We start from the raw sequence: 17,155 nt of genomic DNA, 5'->3' as shown, positions 1-17,155 counted from the left end.
CAGGGATGGATGCCTGTCTCGCGTCAGGCTGCCCCCAATTATTCTGTGTGCTTGTCTATTTGCCATTTTCTAGGTTTCTGGCCTCAAAATGGTATGCAAAAACTAAACTCTGATCGAATCCACTCTCTTCTCCAGGAATGTGACCAGTACATCTCTCTGTTGTAACACAAGTATGGCTGGCCCAGACCATACGGGTCTCCTTGGTCATCCTTATCTGCACAAACGTTCCAAGCTGCCTTTTTATCTGACCCAGCTGGTCTACAATAATTTCCTGTGATTTCCTTTTATCTTTTATTTCCATCCAAATATATTTTGTCCCATTGCCAACTTATTTATTATGTGACATTCTTTCTCCCTTCAGACACACTATCCTCCTTGACCCATGTTGGCATAATTCCCCCCAGCCTGTTGTGTCTATCTCTTATATAAACTTTCCATCTCCAAATTATTCCGAATCTGTTTCTGGTTTTAGCCTCTCCTTAGTAATCCTTGTTACATAATGTGTCTATTATATCTCTTGGTATTTGTTTTCTTTCAGTTCACTTCTTACCATGCATATGAAAGTCATTTGTAAGGAGAGCTGTTTAGAATTTGCTTTTATTTTTCCTTTGGTTTCTTTTAGGGTTCTGCCTCCATCCTTTGAGTTCTTTTCATCTCTGACCCTCCTCCCTTTCTCAAGCCCCCTTGATTTCCCCATAACATGCTAGTTTATACCTTCCTCGCAGATGCATGCAATTTTTACCATTGTGGCTTTGGGTATTGCTGTGGTTTTGCAGAAAGAGTTGGCTCTCTTTCATGAAACTTTCTTGTCTCCACCATTCATTTGTTTAGTGGGAACCCCGTTCAAAATCAGTTTTGTCCATATCACTAGCATGTGCCTAGAGCCTGAAGGAAGCCTGATAGAGACTCTTTAAAAAATGTAATAAACTCATTTTATGTTTTCATGAGACTAGCTGTCTATAAAAAGTCCAGAACAACCAGTTGAAAATGAAAAACATTTTAACTCACTGCCTATTTGGTCTACAGGGAGTTGAATAGTTTTAATTATTTTTTTCATTAAATTCTTAACTTTATTTCCCCACTTCCTCACCTGAATGTCCTTTATGTTGTTGTTTTAGGTGTGCAGGTATATGTAGGAGCTTACGTCACCTACACACTCCCTTCACATTTTGGAAACACTGTCAGATAGGATGTCCCAGATATGCCTGGACTTCCTATACCATTCAGAACAGTCAACAGTGGTGAGGCGTCATGGTAGAAGGAGATAAAGCAGCAAGCGTGACTGGAAGTCTAGTGATGACTCAAATATTTTCAGGCAATGTGAATTTCCTTAGGGAGGGATTATGTCTTTGGTCATCTTTGTTACTCAGCCTCCCTGAGCCTCAGTTTACTCATCTGAAAATAGGGACAATATTAACAATACCTACACAATGGGACCCCTGTGAGGATTACTGAAATAATCCTCTTTTTTTTTTTTAATTTATTTATTTGACAGAGAGATAGCACAAGTAGGCAGGCGGCAGGCAGAGAGAAAGGGAGAAGCAGGCTCTCTGCTGAGCAGGGAGCCCGATGCGGGGCTCAATCCCAGGACCCTGGGATCATGACCTGAGCCGAAGGCAGCCGCTTAACCGACTGAGCCACCCAGGCGCCCCGAAACATCCTCTTAATGGTGATCAAAATAACAAGATGTGACTATGGAAATTCATCGGGGTATCATTCAGTAGATTTTTATGCCAGGGAACTAGTCAGTAATTTAATAACCTTAAAAAGAAAGTAATTTTTCCTATGGGAGTAATTTAGTGCCTAGGAGAATCCAGATGAGCATAATTAACACATCATTGTTTAAAGTACCTGAGGGTAAATTTACCCGCGTTAAGATCCCATCCTGATAATAATGTGGTTTTGCGTTCAAAGAGTACAGACCGGGAGAATAAACTCTGATTTAAACATTCCACTGTTTAGACCCAGGGTACAAACTTAATGCAACTTCCAAAATATTGCTATTAAAATCCTTGAACCAATTGCATTTTCACCTCACTCAGAAACATGGAATTTAGAGGAAAAGAAATCTTGAACTTTCTATTGTTTGGAATAGGACCCAGACTCTGGGGTCACGCTGCTTCCATGAAAATAACAGCAAATGTAATTACTGGCTGTGTGATCTTAGGCAGGTTACTCAGGCAGGTTAACCTTCCTGAACCTCAGATTTCTCTGATGTAAAAAAAGGAAAGTAATAGTACCTATCAATTAGAGTAACTACGAGGAAATCTTTTTTCATGAATGGAAAACCCTTATCACTGAGCTTGGCACATAGTAAGCACTCAATAAAAGCTTGTTGCTATTATTATTTTTTAAAAGATTTATTTATTTATTTTAGAGAGAGAGAGAGTGCACAAGCAGGGGGAGCGGCAGAAGTAGGCTCCCTGTTGAGCAGGGAACCGGATGCAGGGCTTTATCCCAAGACCCTGGGATCATGACCTGAGCCGAACGCAGTTGCTTAACCGACTGAGCCACGTAGGCACCTCTTTTGTTATTATTTTAGAAAGCTGAGATCCAAAGAAAATTTCATTTACCCAAAGTCTCACAAATATACTCTGCAAAGAATGAAATTTTTGTCTCTGACATTGAGTTAATGTCAATTCTTTGGGCTTTTTCCACCACACCAATAAGCCCTCCATACTTTTAATTTGTCTTTTTTTTTTTAATAAGCAAATTCTACACCCAATATGGGGCTTGAACTCACAAACCTGAGATCAAGAGTTGCATGCTCTACCGACTGAGCAAGTCAGGCATCCCCATATTTTCCATTTGTCCTCACCTTCTTCTGTTACCATTCTGTCACATCTGGTAATCTTTTATCATTATGTAAATTATTCATAGAAAATCCTTATTACTTTAGGCAGAAACTTTAGTCATGGGTAAAATGTATACAATTTAGACATATATATATATATATATATATATATATTTGACGGTCATGTGTTTTCTTACCTGTTAGTCAGCATTGTTCTCTTACCTTTCAGATGGTAAGCTCACTGAAGTGCAGTACATGTCTTACTTAAAATATGTATAAACCCCTGAGCCTTGCCAACTTCTAATTGTTACCTGTGTCTTCAAAATACGCTAGAAAGAAAGAAACTTGGTAGTATTAGTTAATCATATATTCCAATTTTTACTAAAAACTTTATTATATGTATTTCTCACTACAGCCTATTTTACAATAGATGACGCCAAGGCTCAAAAGAGGTAAACAGGTTGCCCAAGATCACACTACTCATAACGGCTTAGTAGGAAACAGAAACCCAGGATGACTGACACCAGATCTTCATTATCATAAGAAAAGGTGGGAGTGGGGAATTCACAGACTGGCTGCACCTATTCAGACACAAGTTAATCTGATTAAGATCCATCACTAGTAGAAAACACACATTTTACGAGAGAAAAAATTTCACATGGCTCAATTATCTGAAGCATAGGCGAGCCCATTTGTTGACACAAAATGGACTATTTCCTTACCAATACCATCTATGTTGTGCATTTCTTTTTTCAAAGTAGTGGATTCTGACTATTGCAGCACACAAGATCAGTTAAGCTTCAGCCTAGAGTTGGGCTATAGGGTAGTGTGTGTTTAATCCAACCCATACCACCATTTAATTGTAGAAGAGTCAAAGTTACCTTTTATGTGACAGGCTTTGTCTCTTCAAACACTATATCTGTTTTGATCCATCTTGACTTCATGTTGGGGTTAGGTTTAGAAACTGTCAAAAACACTTTTAACAAGCTTGTTATAAAACACGACTCCAAGAGAATCAGCTGAGTAAATTAATGTCTCAACACAAGAAAATATTCAGTGATCATTGTAGTATTTGAAAACAAAGACCCACAGAACTATGGGAAAAAGAGACAGGATCGTGAAATCATACTGAATTCGTGGCAAATTTATTTACATCTGAAATGATTAACAATATGTATATTTTGTAAAACAACATTAACTTTTTCACCAGCCATATTTTATGACTTCATACAATTATATAAAGCATTTCTCAGAATCTTGAAATATATTCAGACACTGAGGCTAAGGGTTTATATGTCAGATAAATAATGAGAAGATCAATGGAAAAATGTCAACAAAAGTCCTTATCACTTAACATTGAATATGAAGAAAAAAATCAATGGAAAAACTTTGTTATTTGCAATTTTTTTTAATTGTCAATTTTAATCTTAGTTTAGAGCTTCACCTTGATCTGACTAGTCAGCATTTGAGTTGTTTTGTTGAGCAAACTAGATATTAAATATTCTATATTCTTAATTTTTTCTATCAGCACAGAAAAGGCAATTTATAGCATAGTACCTTTATAAACAAGTATTTTTATATAAGTGATTTGCTACAGTTTTCCTTCAATTAAGGCCAATTTTATTCTTAAAGAGAGACATTATATTCCTGATTTAATATTTTTGTTCTCAAAGCAGGAGTTTATATTATCCTATTTTCACTATCTTAATATGACCTTGGGACAATAATGGATTAGGCAAATCCATCAGGATTTTATCTTTCAGGGATTGTGCTGTCTTTGGGGAATTGAACCCAAAGACACTGAAATGAAATACATCTCTGGCAGGGTAAAGGGGGCCCTAGGGCAGAATAATTAATGGAATCCTAGGATAAAAGAGATCTTAGACCTCACAGAAAGACAATAATCAGTCTCCACTAAAATCTAGTACTTCTGCTCTCCTGAGTCCTTAGGCCTCAGCAAAGTGGATGGAATGCAACATGTAGTCCTCAAACTAGATGAGGGAATGAAAGTAAACTCAGAAAAATGAAAATAAACTGACACCAGAAAAGACAGAAAGGGTAACAAAGGACAGATGAGAAAAAAGGGCAGGGTAAATATGTAACCATATTATGTCACCAAGAAAAAGAATGAAAGAAAAAGTATATCATGCAAAAGAGAAAAAATATATACAGCATTTATGAGAAAGCACAACACAAGTATATGTTCTACAAGTACTTTTTGCCAGAAAAATATCAAATAAAGCTATGAATTTAAGAAAGGAGGAGCTCAAAAGCAATATGATACATAATAAGAAAACGTAAATGGAGAGAATGCAAAGCAAACAGATTAAGAAACCAAATCATACCACTCTAGACCCAACAAGAGAAATAGTAATAAATAAATAAATAAATAAATAAATAAAGTAATATTAAAAAGCTTTAGATAATCAACATAAATGTGAAAAAAAAAAGGCAAAGAGTATTAAAGTAACTAGATGATGATGATAGATAAGGAAGATATTGAAAATCCAGGCTAAGAATGATTGGGATCACCATGATAATATCAATCAAATAAAGCATGAAAAATATGGAGGGATATAATGCAAGAAATGTTTTCTGAAATAAAGGAAGAATTAAATTTACAGGTTGAATCCCAAGAAACTGATACAAACAAGTGATACAAAAAATATTTTCTGGTGAAATCATTAAATTCTAAAATTCTCTGGTACCCTAGATTTAAAAAAAAAATCAGGTCTTCTACAAGTGAGGAAAAAATGAGGCTATTATCATTCTCATTTACTGTTAGAAATAATTGAATGCCAGCAGACAATGGAACTATGTCTCTAATGCTCCAAGGGAAAGAAAAATATTATACTTAGCGAAAATGATTCAAAGATAAAGGCAAGTGACAGACATTCTAAAACATGGAAATCTTAAGGGGCTATAGCACACAACAACCTGCCAAAATGAAGGAGCCCTGTGATCACTGCATTCATTTAAATACAGAACTACATTTAAACAGCCAAAAGGATTATGACTCAAAAATAAATAAATTTATAAACCCTGACCAAATCAAAGTAAGTCTAGAGGTGGGAAGGAGAGGTAGGAAGAATGATAAGAAAGCTCATTTCCTCATCTGTTTTAACAAGTAGTCAATCCATTTTGTCTAAAACTGTAACAGGCAGGTTTAAAAAATAAATGACTCTTACTTCTTAGTGGTTATTTCTTTCTAGCTATCCAACCATTCATCCATCCATTGTTCCATCTGTCCATCCTCTACATATATGCATATAGATATATTTTCTTTTTTATTTTATTTTATTTATTTATTTATTCATGAAAGTCAGAGAGAGAGGCAGAGGCAGAGGGAGAGAAGCAGGCTCCCCGCCTAGCAGGGAACCCGATGCGGGACTCGATCCCAGGACCCTGGGATCATGACCTGAGCCGAAGGCAGACGCTTAACCGTCTGAGCCACCCAGGCGCCCGATATATTTTATTTCTTTTAAGTAAGGGCTATGTCCAATGTGGGGCCCAACGTGGGGCTTGAACTCATGACCCTGAGATTAAGAGTTGCATGCTCTATTGACAGCCAGCCAGGTGCCCCCATATAGATATGTTTTAAATAATGGTGTACCAATATTAACATTTCTTACTTATGGATGATAAAATTTGGATTGATTTATAGCTTTCTTCTTTTACTCCTCTGTATTGCTTGAATTTTCAAGAAGTGACCAATATCACTGTAGTGGATTAAAATTGACCACAAATTCTTTACAGGTATTCTTTTTTTTTTTTTTTTTTTTTTTTTTTTTTTTTTTTTTTTTTTTTATTCTTATGTTAATCCCCTTACATTACAACATTAGTTTTAGATGAAGTGTTCCATGATTCATTGTTTGTGCACAACACCCAGTGCTCCATGCAGAATGTGCCCTCCTAAATACCCACCACCAGGCTAATCTTTACAGGTATTCTTATCAAGAAATGAACTCTGTCTCCTACCCTTTGAATCTTACCTGGACTTGTGCTGGCATCGACCAATAGGGCTTAACAGAAGATATACATTGAGATTACCATGTTCACCCTCTTGGAACCCTGAGACACCCAGGCTGCACAGAGGTGCTAGTTGAAAGACCACATGAAGAGAGAGTCCCGGCAATCCCAGCTGTTCTAACCATCCTAGATGAGACCCTAGACATATGAGTTAGACCAACTTGCCCCAGCTGAATTGCCAGATGATTACAGCTGCATGAGTGAGCCCAGGCAGAAGCAGTAGAACATCCTACTCCAATCACAGACTTATGAGACATGATAAATTGGGGTGGAGGGGGTGAGGGGGTGGTGTTAAGGTACTAAGTTTTAGAGTTATTTCTTACATATCAAGAGATAACTGATTTAATCTCTTTTACAAAAGAGTAAAAAAAGTAATTTCAGTACTCTTTTTTTAAAAAAGATTTTATTTATTTATTTATTTGAGAGAAAGAAAGAGCGTGCTTGTGAGAGAACATGAACAGGGGGAGGGGCAGAGGAGAGGGAGAAGCAGTCTCCCCACTGAGCAAGGAGCCTGATGCAGGATCGCAACCTGAGCCAAAGGCAGACACTTAAACAACTGAACCATCCAGACGCCCCCTAATTTCAGTACTCTTAAACATCTAAATAAGATGCTGAACTCCCCATCCTATATAATAGGGGAAATTCTCCTGAACTTGACTTTTTCCATGGGGTTCACGATTTCCTTCTCAATATGTGCTACAGCCTTCTTTCCCGCTATTAACTACTCCTGACATTCTCCATTGTTGTCTTTGCCTTTTCTCACCAGCCCACTTCATCCTACACTATATATGACTCTAATTCCTCAGTTGCCCCAAAGTACCACAAATTCAAAGCTTGTATATGGCTCAGACTTTTACTAAAGGTAAAAAATAAGATAGTATGAAGGCTGTATTATTTATCTATCACTGTGCAATAAATTACTCCCAAACTTGGCAGCTTAAAACAAGCAATAAACATATATTATTTTACACAGTTTCTGTGGGTCAGGCCTTTAGAAAATGGCTTAAATGGGTGGTTCTGGCTTGGGATCTTTCATGAGGTTGCAGTCAAGATGTCGGCCTGAAATCAGGACCAAAATTCTTGACTGGGGCTGGAGAATCTGCTTCCAGATAGCTCACTCACAGGGCTATTGGTAGGAGCGCTCTGGTGCTGCTTGAGAGGCCTCATGACATGAGAACTCACTTCCCCCAGAGTAAGCAAGTGATCCAGGAGAGCAAGAAAGAAGGGGCAATGGTCTTTTTCTTAGACTTAGAGGTCTGTTATTCCGGGGATAGTCTATTGGTTACAGGATAAGCCCTATTCAATGCAGGACTACACAAGGGCATAAATACCAGGAGCTGGGGATCATTGAAGACTGTCTATTACAAGCCTCTTAGGATGAAATTGATTCACATCGTTAGGAATCTGTGTCTGAGCTCTTCATCTTATTAGTGCACCACAAAAAATACCAACAAAATTCCCCAACCAGAGTCACCATAGAGAATTGTACCGTTGTTGGCCGCTCTCTGGTGTGGCCAACGGAGAGTTGAGAGATCTGAGGCCTGTGTCCTAATGCATGGCTATGTCTATCCAGAAAAGGGGAAGGGGGTGTTTTTACAGATTCCACACAAATCTGTTTGAAAGCTTGAAATGTACCTTTGGCAGTAAAGAAAATAACAGAAGTAGAGCTTAAACATTCATAATATTTTAAACAAAATTATGCCAATTCTGTAACCCCCAAATAGGAAAAAACTTTTGAGACATCACTGGAGAACTATTAATATGGAGTTCATTTCTAGTATTTGCCACAAATCAGCAACTTACCAAACTTGCTTTGCAAAATTCAGTCTCTTCCAAACTTACAAACTCATCACAAGATCTAAATTATCCACCCCTTTTAGTTCTTACTTTCTATCACACTGTAATTTTCCAGTGCTTTGAGATGTTTGTTTCTAGACTCCCCAGCATAGTTCTATGTTTCTGTGATATTGTGTTTTAGAAATCAATAGGAGACAAACTCACAGAAAAATTTCCTACATTGTTTTGAAATTATATATTCAAGTAGAAAAAACTTGAAATGTGAATTCAGGGTCACCAGTACCTTTCCAGGCTATTTCATCAATATTCTGAGTATTTGTCCTACCAAACACAAGGTATTTGTAGCATACCATGACCTAATCCAACCAAATCAGTTTCTCAAACCTTTGGAGGACTGCCCAATATATATTATGTTCTTGTTGCACCTGAAAGAGCTACTGCTGAGTCATTTAATTGGCTTTATAAAGAAGAACTCGGGCGCCTGGGTGGCTCAGTTGGTTAAGCGACTGCCTTCGGCTCAGGTCATGATCCTGGAGTCCCTGGATCGAGTCCCGCATCGGGCTCCCTGCTCGGCAGGGAGTCTGCTTCTCCCTCTGACCCTCCCCCCTCTCATGTGCTCTCTCTCTCTCATTCTCTCTGTCTCAAATAAATAAATAAAATCTTTAAAAAAATAAAAAAATAAAAAAAAAAATAAAGAAGAACTCTGTGGAGTTGGAGACACCACTTTGCAGACAATTTCTCAGAATGTCAGATGGTTGTAGTCTTTTGAGTCTGTGCTAGATATTAGCGTAAACTTAAGCTCTATTTCTTTTTTTTTAAGATTTATTGATTTGTTTGAGAGAGAGAGAGAAAGGGGAAGGGTAGAGGGAGAGGGAGAGAGAGAATCCTCAAGCAGACTCCCCACTGAGTGCAGACCCTGACACGAGACTTAATTCCAGGACTCTGAGATCATGACCTGAGCTAGAACTAAGAGTTGGATGCTCAGCTGACTGAGCCCCGCAGGAGCCCCACTTCTATTTCTTATAACCAATACCTCCTCACATTATGGTCCTAGAGCTAGCCTTATCTGTAAGAACAATAAATATGAATGTCATGGGTCACAAACTTCCTTTATTTTTTATATCACTGTGTAATGTGTTATTCTGAGTCAAGCGATTACTTTCTCAGTCAAATTCAGTGTTCTTTTCTTCTGTTTTATCCCTCTTCTTTCTGTCTGCTGGGGAGACCTTACCTTTGTCTGGTTGCTCTGATGTGGTGAGGGACCTGGCCTGTCGTCATCCTCTATCTTCTGCTGGTGTCTGATGAGGTGGCTCCCCATGAGGGAAGGTGGTGAAGTGGAGACCCCAAGCTCTCTTCCCCCAGCAGTTTTTGGTCCTTGGTCTTTATGTTTCCCTGCATCTGTTAAAATTACCTTTGTCACCCCACAGCTTCCAGCTAGCAGGTCCTGTACTCCTTATCCCAATCTCAAGGCTCCTTTGAGTCTACTAGCCTCTCTTAGACAAATCCACACCACTTTGCTAGGCACAGAGCTGACTTCCTGCTCCACATTGTGTACTCAAGATTTTCTTGAACTGCCCTTAACTTCACCCCAGGGTTGCTTCACTCAGCCACTGCTGCCCCAGTGCTTAGCTTCAGGCTGGAATACAAGTTGGTCTAAAAGGTTTGGTTCTTCCAAACTACATTCTAAGAGGTGAAGATTAGATTCCCTGTTGTTTGAGCTACTCCCAAATTCCTCTGGGGTTTCCACTGGCCCAGCACCGGATAGGAGCACATGATCCCTTCTCTAAGACAGTTTCTGATACCTAGCTCCTCAGTTTATTCTCTACTCCCTCCTCTATGTCTGTTTTAACTTTAAAATAATTATTATTGGGGTGCCTGGGTGGCTCAGTCATTAAGTTTCTGCCTTCGGCTCAGGTCATGATCCCAGCATCCTGGGATGGAGTCTTGTAGTGTGATCCCTGCTCAGCGGAGCCTGGTTTTCCCTCTTCAGCCCCGCCCCTGCTTGTGTTCCTCCTCTTGTTGTCTCTCTCTGTCAAGTAAATAAATAAAATCTTTAAACATAAATAAATAAAATAAAATAATAGTTATTATCTTTTAAAATCATTATGCATTCTTTCCAATGCATGTATTTATGGTATTAAATTTCTGTACTAACCTTTATACATTTGCCTCTGGATTTTCAAAACCAAACCATAGGCTTTGAGCATATGGAAAATCTTTTCTCTTTGGAGAATCCTGAGTCTTACAACTCAAAAGCTCTTTGATTTTCAAGACTATTGTCTCTGTTTAGGTTTCAAAATGTATTGTTTTTTCTAAGGCTGCCATAACAAAACTCCATGAACTGGGTGGCTTAAATAACAAAAATTTATTTTCTCACATCTCTGGTGGCCAGAAGTCCACGCTCAAAGTGTTGGTAGGGTTGGCTTCTCCTGAAGCCTCTCCCTGTGGCTTGCAGATGGCTGCTTTCTTGCCATGTCTTCACATGGTCTCTCCTCACTCTGTGGGTTATCAGTGTCTTAATCTCCTCTCCTTGTAAAGAAACCAGTCATGTTGGTTTGGGCCCATCCATACGACGTCGTTTCACTTCAATTCTTTTTAAAGGTACGTCTCCAAATATGGTTACAGTCTGATTTACTGGGTGTTAGGACTTCAACATATGAATTTGGGGAAGGGGCACACAATTCAGCCCACAATGCAAAACAATCTACTCAGAAACTCAATTGACTTCTAAGTTTTCTTTGGGTTCCTTTGTGTCCTCTTTCTCTGGGGCAAATGAATACAATTTGTGGCAACTGATTCCATGGATTGAGGGTCTCAGAAACCCAGAGACTTGTCATGGTTTACAAAGCCCTTCACAGTCTTTCACTAACGTCTCTGATCTCTTCTACCAGTTCTCCCCACATTTCACTTTCTCTCCTCAGCTCAGACAAAATTTCTTTCAGATTCTCAAAATCTACACTGTGTCTCTCACCTCTGGGTCCTCAAAATGTTGTTCCCACAACTGATATGCTATCTTGTCATTCTGCTTCTCTTTCCCTTGTTAGCTCCTGCGAATCATTCATGTCTCATGCTGTTTTCCTTGGTACCTAAAACCAGTTTAAGCTTCCCTATTTGTTAGGCTTCCCATAGCATACAACCATACTTAGCATTTTCTAGAAATCAGGCAATACACTTTTTGTTATTTATGTAGTATCTGTATTTTCTACTAAGCTGTAAGCTGCATAGTGGCAGGGATAGTATATAGTATCTGTGTTGGTCACACATCCAGAGGGTCCGACACAATGTATGACATAAAATAGAAGCCTGATAAATATTTGTTAAATGAATGAACAGTTAACTCTCAGACATTATTGGCTTGGTTCATAAGAACAGTATCTTGTGGAATTATACCCACATGTTTTTTCAAAAGCAAAGACTTTGCTCCAGGTATTGGTCAGGATTGTTAGGTGTAAGCAACAGAAACTTACTTAGGTTAATTTAAGCAGAAAAAGTATATTGAGGCGCTGGCAGTGTCTTCCGGAGAACCAGAGAACCAGGTTTGGAGGCTACAATGCCAGATCGACCAAAATCACAATGCACACCCGCTGCTCCCCCTGTCGGCGTCACTGGACACGGGGCAGTAGTCCTGCGATGAGCGCCACTGTCCCTGTGGCCTCGAGGAAGCTGCATCTCCTGCAAGGCAGCCTCCAGCCCCGTCCCACCACTGCCACCAGAGCCTCCACTGCCCAGTTACCGCCCTTGCACCCTGTCCTCGCTGCCGCTGCTGCCACCTCCACACGATATAGGCAGACCCCGCTTCTTCCCGTCACCAGCTTCCAATTCAGTCCTTGGCTGGGCAGAACCTAGCTCATCTGACCAATACTACAACAGAGGCTGGAGAAGACAATGTCTGCTATTTTAACATCTCTGAGGAATAAGGGCTGCTCCTCATAATGTGAGAAAGTCCCAAACATAGGAAGGAGGTTCAGACATGAGGAGACCAAAAAAAAAAAAAAAAAAAAATGACAAATGATCTCGCTTTGCTACTGCAGAAGCCAGAAGTTCCATGACCCCACAAGTGCTGCGTCTTAAGAGTATGTGTGTAGGTGTGTGTGTTTAAAGCATCTTTATAATCTTTGACATTAAACTTACAAAGCATAACTAAAAAAGAAAGTCCATTGAGATGCTAACATCAGTGTTCAACCTTGCAGGCTTACCGCTGACCAATTCCACACTCCACGCACACTCAGTGGTCACGTCCATCCCAATGACACGTTCCCCTAATTCTTCTACCTCCACCTCCTTTCCTATAACCACCCCTTTCTTCAGAACCTTTTATTCAACCTTTCATGTACTTGAATTTTCTCACCCCAAGAGAGCAAGGGCTATGTCAAATGATCGTGGGTATGTAGTGCTTAGTGGGGGTTGTACACATAATAAGCTGTCTTTCAGCAAACAAGTACTCTTATGGAACCATGAGAAAGAAGCCTGCCTATTGCATGCCACCTCCTTGCAGCACTGGGTTCTTCTCAGTGCTTAGAGCTTCTTTCATGGCAGCTATTTGGGGCATTGACTTGACTCTTTCACTAGCTTGAGTTAATCTCTCACCACTTTCTCATGCAGTATCAATATTAGGAAACATCTTTGTCTCATGTCTTTGAACAGCTTGATCACACCTATGTGTTCTTAGCACCACAGCCAACAGAGAGCCTTCTCCCTGCATCCTTTCCCTCCTTCCATCCCTTAGAACTTCTATAGTTTTTCAGTTCTTTTAATTCCTGCTCCTTTCCACAAAAGTCCTGCCTCCTCTGGTGTCCTGACTCTGAATCATCTTCTCCACTGCCAGGTGCTACTGATGAAGGTGGGGACCTGAGGAATCTGGAAGAAATGATGAGAAAGAATTCCTCATAATGATATGGACTTTATTATTTTCTTTAACTTAAAGACCTCTTATACTGAGGTCTTTTACTCTTGATAGCTTATCTCCCCCCTTTTTTCTCTTTATTTGCCTTCCATGAGTTTGAAGGTTATATTTTCCATATTCTTTCAGTAGTTACCCCAAATACTTTAACATGGATACTTTAAAAAGTCCAATGTTAAAATCTTCCTATTTCTTTTCAAGTACAAAGATACTAGTGCTTCAGATCTAATCAATCTTCTCCCAAATTATATACCGTTGTTATCCAGTATTTGGTTTTATATGTTTTTTTAATTTGACAAAGTAGATATTATTTTATGTGGTCACTATTTGTTTAGATTGACCTACATATTTATAGAAATCTTGGCTGGTCATTTCTTTCTGCATCTGAGGTTTTCTGTTTGGTATTACTTCTACCCGAAACTCATCCTTGAGAATTATCCTTAAGAATCTATTGGTAAATTCTGTTATCTTGTTTTCTTTTAGCCTGGATATCTTAATCTTTCCCTCCCCTTCTTGAAAGATTATTTCACCACATATTCCATTGTAGGTTGACAATTATTTTCACACAGTGCTTTAAAAATATCATTCATTGTCTTGTGGTTTTCATTATTGTTGCTGAAAAGTCACTCAATCAGGCTACTTGCAATATCTTTGTAGAAAGTCTTGACTCTCTAGTTGCTTTTCAGGTCTTCTCTTTACCTTTGATATTTTGTAGTTCCACTATTATTTATATCTCAATGATAATTTCTTTCTCCTTAACTTTGCCTGAAAATTTTGGACTTCCCAAATCTGAGGATTAGTTGTGTGTGTGTGTGTTTAATTTCTAGGAAATTTTGGTTATTATTTTCTGAACTATTCCTTCTTCTGCATTCTCTTTATTATTCTTCTGAAACTCCACTTAAAAATATGTTAAAACTTGTCTGTCATCAATGTCTCTTAATCTATCTCTTCCCTTATTTTTATGCTAACAGCGTGTATCCTTTATAACTTTTAATAGCATTGAAAAAAATCCACCTCTAGCTAAATATAATTGGAAGTACAAGGCTCCAGAAAGGGAGCTGGAAGTAACCAAACATTTTTTCTGTCACAGTGCAAAAGCTTAATCTTCAGTTAGACCTAATCCATTTGCTGGCCCTGGCCCATCTCTGGAAAAGACACAACTACCCCCAGTCCAAAAGGCTTTAAAAACTACTGGTTCCATACCCAACTCTGTCACAATAATCACAACTCTGAACTAGTTGTTTGCAAGACAAAGTTGGCCAGACACCAAAAGTATGATCTCTATTTTTTTAAAATAAGCTCTACGCCCAGTGCAGGGCTTGAACTCATGACACCAAGATCAAGAGTCTCAAGAGTCACATACTCTACTAACTGAGCCAGCCAGGTGCCCTGATCTCCATTTTTATATGCTGAGTTTGATGGATTTGCAGTTAGAAATGCTATCTACCTTTGCATAAGCAGCCACCATGTTGCCTCTTTACTCTACATCTAATGACCAGACTTGCAAAATAATGTGCTCATCCTCAAAGTACTCAGTACCTACTGCCTGGTTTATCATGACTGCTACTGTCATTCCTGCTAGGAAATCAAAAGTAAATATAATTAAATGATTGTCCTGGTCATTGCTCACCAGACCAGGTGACAACTCACAGCACACACATACCATTTCAAATCCTTTTTGGAAATAGATATTTAAAATAAATAAATAACAAGGCCTTTCTCTGAATAATAGTGTGTCCACACCTGGTGTTAATTTATTTATACTACGAAAGCAAGTGTTTTCTGTGATCTCCATGTAGTTGGATCAAGGTGGGTTTTGTCTTTATATTGAGTACAAGGTTGAATATAGCAAATGTTCTAAAAAGAAAGCTCTAGGAAATTAAGTACTATGTAAAAGTGTTCCACAGTCAAGCAAGTATGAGAAACATTGCATTAAATATGGTTAACAAAGTTAAATAGGCTTCTTCACGGCAGGACTTTCCAGAACCTCTAATATACTAATGCACATTGTAAATCACAAAGAAGAAGATTATGTGTAGCATTTTTTAAATGTATTTGACCACAGAGTAGTTTGAGCATTGTACAAGATGTGTACCATGTTTGTGTTTGAGTTTCTTATAAGATGTGTTCCACAAAAGAGACTTGCAGATCTTGTTGGAGAATAGGCATCGCCTTATCGCTCAACTTTCTAGAGGAAATAAAAACAGCAATCCCATGAGAAGCCTCTCTTTTCGAGCCATCTGGTATTGATTTTTCATCTGTCAGCTGAAATATCTCTGTCGCAGCCATCTGAAAGAGATGTTCATTGTCACACAGTGTTTTGTCTGACTACTCTGAGTAAGCGCAGACCTCCCTGCTTCCCCATTTGGTTTCCCAAGACAGCTCCAACCCTGCCCTGTTCCTGGAATCTTCTCCTCATGTCTTCACCTCACCCACTTTGGCTTCCAACCTTCATGACTTGCTATGTCCACTGAGCTCTGTGCCTTGGCTTTTTGGTTGCTGTTGTTATTTTCAAGAACCCATTCTCTTTCTGGCTGTAAGACTTGGCTCCTGCACTGTGTTTTGTATCTCCACTTCTTGCACTAAATAGTATGTTCCCGTCCACCTAATCTTAGCTACTAGCAACCTCTTGCTTCTATCTTCTTACACATCCTTTCCAACTTCCCTGTAGATGCTTATTCTAGCCACGTCCTTGACCTTCACCTGTGGCATGGACCACAGCCATGATGTAACATTGACTACTGATGCTTGCCAGGACCACAAAATATTGGAAGGAATTCTCTTGCCACATAAAAGATAAATGCAGCTATCAGAGTGCACCTTGAGTACTCAGGCTCAATATTAGTGCTTGGATCCTTTTGAGTTCCCCATGGTTTGCAGGTTATACTGTATTAGTCAGTGGGTGTCTTAGAGTCATTTTGCACGAATAAACAATCGCATTATGAAAACTTGTTTCTTCTCTATTTTTAATATATTTTATTCTGTTACACAACACTCCATAAATCTTGCTCATTCACATGTTATTAGGAGTCATGGCAGCTCTTTGCTTGTAGCCTAGAGATTATGATTGGCCTGTCATTTTATTTGATCTTCTTTTGTTTTTAGTTATTTTTTCTGTTTAAGTGCCCAAAGCCCTACTGGCAAAAATGCTTTCAAATCAGAATGTATTGTTAATATTCCAGACCACACACTTGGTTCTTCATGTGGCTTTGAGTTTTGCTGCTGCGATGATTGTGCATGATATTCTCATGGTGAGAAAATGTGACCAATTCAGCCTATTTTGCAGAACTCCTTTGTTCCCTCAGGCAAACTTGGCATGATTTTGTTAAAGGTTCAGTTGGGATAATCCATATTCTTTCCCCAAGGTCACTTTTCAAATTCCTTGTCAATCAGCTTAATGAAAGGTAAGTAAGTACCTGACTTTAGAACAGCCAAATAGCATGAGTTTCTTAGGATGTGTGTGTGTGTGTGTGAGAGAGAGAGAGAGACAGAGAGAGAGAGGGACAGATAGAGAGAGACAGAGAGAGAGAAAGAAAGAGACCAAGAGAATATGAGTATGTGCAGTAGGGAGAATTGAAGGGAGATAACAAGTCTCTCATTCAGTGACATCATGAAGCATGAAACTTTAAATGTTA

Source organism: Mirounga angustirostris, unplaced genomic scaffold (genome assembly GCF_029215605.1).
Source record: "Mirounga angustirostris isolate CCGP_5_RB_7025 unplaced genomic scaffold, mMirAng1.0.hap1 SCAF_4, whole genome shotgun sequence".
In the NCBI taxonomy this organism is placed as follows: domain Eukaryota; kingdom Metazoa; phylum Chordata; class Mammalia; order Carnivora; family Phocidae; genus Mirounga; species Mirounga angustirostris.
Note: the sequence above shows the minus strand (reverse complement) of the source record.